General features: G+C 47.5%; 1 non-coding gene across 1 annotated transcript; it reads left to right on the forward strand.

Annotated features, from left to right (window-relative positions):
- Positions 1-3,856: 3,856 nt before the first annotated feature.
- On the forward strand, positions 3,857-4,011 carry LOC117131556. The gene has a single exon (XR_004454684.1). It is a non-coding gene; the product is annotated as a 5.8S ribosomal RNA (ribosomal RNA).
- Positions 4,012-4,495: the final 484 nt, after the last annotated feature.

Genomic DNA, 4,495 nt, shown 5'->3' on the forward strand with positions numbered 1-4,495 from the left:
ACCCACGGACGTCCTGTGGGCCAAAATCACATGAACAGTACACAGGAAGGGCCAGCGTGTTGAGTCCAAGGACCAACGTGCTGATATGTGTACTGATGGACAGCCACGGACGTCCTGTGTCTGCTGACGGACCTAGACGGACACACACGGACACACACAGACAGCCACGGATGTCCTGTGTGTGCTGACGGACACCCACGGACGTCCTGTGTGTAATGAACAGACAGCCCACGTGGGCCAAATTCACCCAAACAGTCCACGGGAAGGGCCGGCGGGCTGAGTCCAAGGACCAGCGTGGTGATATATGCACTGATGGACAGCCACGGACGTTCTATGTGTGCTGACGGACACACATGGACACACAGGGACAGCCACGGACGTCCTGTGTGTGCTGACGGACACACACGGACGTCCTGTGCGTACTGAACAGACAGCCCACGTGGGCCAAAATCACCCACGAACAGCCAAAATCACCCGAGAAGCCAAAAATTCAAAAATTAATATTTTTGAAGAAAGTTTTCTGAAAGGAAACATCCAAAATATGTCAACAAAGAGTTTTGGATGTCAAGTGTTGATCAAAAGTTGCTGTAGACATCCGTTTAGACCACGAAACCCCGAACTTTGTAGCATGCAAAAGACATGGTTAGAAGCAAACGAAAATCATGAAAATTTACCAGAAAATAGCTTTAACCATTCTTATGAAGCATGCAAAAAATCATATTCAAATTCGAAGTATGTTTTTTTTTAAATACTCCAGGAACACAACCAATGTCTACTGGTGACTGACTGAAAAAAAGTATTTTGTCTATTTAAGGGGTAGACACTCTTCTGAGCATACCCTCAGTACCCGAAGGGTTATGTAGTGTTGGACTGCTCGGTCCAACACTATCGATGGCTGGGTTCAGGTTGATGGCCGGATTCTCTCTGGTGAATTTTCTGGTAACTTTTCCGGCAGACCGTTTTGCTCCTAACTTCAAATTTTTGCGCTTGTGTGGTCTTGGCCTGGTTTCATCCGTCTTCCAGTTGCTCTTTTGATTACATCTCAAGAGTGGTTGGAAAGATTGATGTTAGCGGGGCAAATGAACATTCGGCGTATGAGTGGTGATTAGATAGCTAGTGTTTGTAGGCTTTGTGCGCGCGCAACTACAGACCAAATATCCTCCTCAGTTTCTTCACTAGCATAGTTTTATGCGAATAAGGGGTTTCCTTAAACCCACTGGGTACGAGGTTGAGGAAACACTAATCCACCTCAAACGTGCCTAGCATGGTGGGTTACACACAAGCTATATGGCATCACACTCTAACTCAACAACACTAACAAACAATATCATCACCAAACAAATCAACCAGTTAGTCACTCCCTTACCAAGAGCTGACTAACCTCAATCAACAAGCAAGAATTCAGTATTTGCTAACTAACCAATCAACCTAACCATTAGCATGCTACTACGTTTCCCAAGCAATAACTAAGCATGCTATCAACTCAATCAACTAATACTCAACTATTAACTAATCAAACCGTTACTCAGTTAGATTCGGCCTCCTGCCATGATCCAACTTCCAAGTAACGGGAACCTGCATGAAAACAAGTCAGCAATCAATTGATCACAATTCATAGTGTTCTTTGCCGATAAGCAGCTGGCTGATCGGAGAAGACTTGGCCAAACCCCGATGGAATACTTGATTGGACTGGACTGATCTTGTCTTGGACATAACCTTGGCTTCTCCATGAAGACACAAACAGGTCTGTACAGACTGATCTGGAGTCGGACAGAAGCTCCTCTAGCTTCTGGACATTTCTTCGGACTGCCAGGCGGAGTATCGAGCAGAACTTCGACTGATCTGAACCCATGAAACTGGGTAGCCTGGACGAATTCATTTGGACAGAACCGTCCCTAAGCGCTGACTCGAAATCAGTAGAGAACTGACCTCGAAAACTCTCTAAAACTCTCGAAAAAGATTGAAACTCTTGCTTTCTTTTTCTACTTTTCACTCACGTTTTTAACTTGGTTTGGACAGGTTTGGATGTGAATAAATTAGCTGGGGTCGTGGGCTAGTTATATAAGACAGCAACCAATCAGCTTCAGGTTGGTGGCAGCCCGTGTGTCGCTTCGCATGTCTCCGGACGCATGCGCGGCGACACCTCGTGTTCCAGATGTCTGGCTGCATGTCCAGGACACATGCAGGACGCCACCACTCCTCCCAGATGTCAGGCTGCATGAATGGAACTCATGCAAGGCGCCGCAGCATCACAGACATGGCTGGCAGCATGCTTCGGTTGCATGCGCGGAGACACCTCGTGCTTGGTCGATCCACCTCGTGCTTCTACATGTCAAGCTGCTTATGCAGCTTACATGCATGGTGAAACCTCGTGCTTCTGTAGATACTCATCTTGCTGGACAGTTGACACCACGTTCTAAACCCATGCAACAAGCCACCTCGAACTTCTCGGTCCATTCGCCTGATTTCGACCATTCCGGTGAATTTCTGACCCGCGATTAACCCCAAATATTTTTCTTCTCCCGTTCAGATAAGTTTAATATTTTTAATAAACTCCAATATGAAGTCTGACCTTGGCGGTAAATATTTCCAGATCCTTCGGCTTCAACTCGACCACCACAAAGGTACTCAACCATTCTTTTTTTTTTACGGGTTTCTACAGTCGGGGGCATTCGTATTTCATAGACAGATGTGAAATTCTTGGATTTATGAAAGACGAACAACTGTGAAAGCATTTGCCAAGGATGTTTTCATTAATCAAGAACGAAAGTTGGGGGCTCGAAGACGATCAGATACTATCCTAGTCTCAACCATAAACGATGCCGACCAGGGATCAGCGGATGTTGCTTTTAGGACTCCGCTGGCACCTTATGAGAAATCAAAGTTTTTGGGTTCCGGGGGGAGTATGGTCGCAAGGCTGAAACTTAAAGGAATTGACGGAAGGGTTCCACCAGGAGTGGAGCCTGCAGCTTAATTTGACTCAACACGGAGAAACTTACCAGGTCCAGACATAGTAAGGATTGAAAGACTGATAGATCTTTCTTGATTCTATTGGTGGTGGTGCATGGCCGTTCTTAGGTTGTGGAGCGATTTGTCTGGTTAATTCCGTTAACGAACGAGACCTCAGCCTGCTAACTAGATACGTAGAGGCATCCCTTCACGGCCGGCTTCTTAGGGGGACTATGGCTGTTTAGGCCAAGGAAGTTTGAGGCAATAACAGGTCTGTGATGCCCTTAGATGTTTTGGGCCGCACGCGCGCTACACTGATGTATTCAAAGAGTTCACACCTTGGCCGACAGGCCCGGGTAATCCTTGAAATTTCATCGTGATGGGGATAGATCATTGCAATTGTTGGTCTTCAACGAGGAATTCCTAGTAAGCGCGAGTCATCAGCTCGCGTTGACTACGTCTCTGCCCTTTGTACACACCGCCCGTCGCTCCTACCGATTGAATGATCCGGTGAAGTGTTCGGATCGCGACGACGTGGGTGGTTCGCCGTCTGTGACGTCACAACAAGTCTTCTAAACCTTATCATTTAAAGGAAGGAGAAGTCGTAACAAGGTTTCCATAGGTGAACCTGCGGAAGTATCGTTGTCATACCCTGCAAACATAACGACCTGAGAACGATTAAACGTCACTCTCGGTAGGCCGGTTTCTTACTTCGCCTGCCGACTCCGTGGTTATGCATTCATCCATGCCCAAGACTTCATTTTTGGTTGGATCGTACGCATAGCTTCCAGATATTACCAAACCCCAGCACAAAAAGTGTCAAGGAAAATGCAACTAAACAGCCTGCTTTAGCCAACCCGGAGATGGTGTTTGTTCAGAAGCAGTGCTGCAATGTAAAGTCTAAAACGACTCTCGGCAATGGATATCTCGGCTCTCGCATCGATGAAGAACGTAGCAAAATGTGATACTTGCTGTGAATTGCGAATCCCGTGAACCATCGAGTCTTTGAACGCAAGTTGCGCCCCAAGCCTTTTAGCCGAGGGCACGTCTGCCTGGGTGTTACAAATCATCGTCCCCCTATCCTCTCGAGGATATGGGACGGAAGCTGATCTCCAGTGTATTACCGCACGCGGTTGGCCAAAATCCGAGCTAAGGACGCAAGGAGTGTCTTGACATGCGGGTGTGAATTCAATTCTCGTCATATGGTCAGACGTTCCGGTCCAAAATCTCTTGATGACCCAAAGTCCTTAACGAGACCCCAGGCCAGCGGGATCACCCGCTGAGTTTAAGCATATCAATAAGCGTAGGAAAAGAAACTAACAAGGATTCCCTTAGTAACGGTGAGCGAACCGGGAAGAGCCCAACTTGAAAATCGGACATCTTCGGCGTTCAAATTGTAGTCTGGAGAAGCTTCTTCAGCGACGGACCAGGCCCAAGTTCGCTGGAATGGGGCGCTAGAGAGGGTGAGAGCCCCGTCGTGCCCGGACTCTGTCGCACCACGAGGCACTGTCTACGAGTCGGGTTGTTTGGGAATGCAGCCCCAATC

The sequence above is a fragment of the Brassica rapa genome, unplaced genomic scaffold, assembly GCF_000309985.2.
Source record: "Brassica rapa cultivar Chiifu-401-42 unplaced genomic scaffold, CAAS_Brap_v3.01 Scaffold1034, whole genome shotgun sequence".
Lineage (NCBI taxonomy): Eukaryota > Viridiplantae > Streptophyta > Magnoliopsida > Brassicales > Brassicaceae > Brassica > Brassica rapa.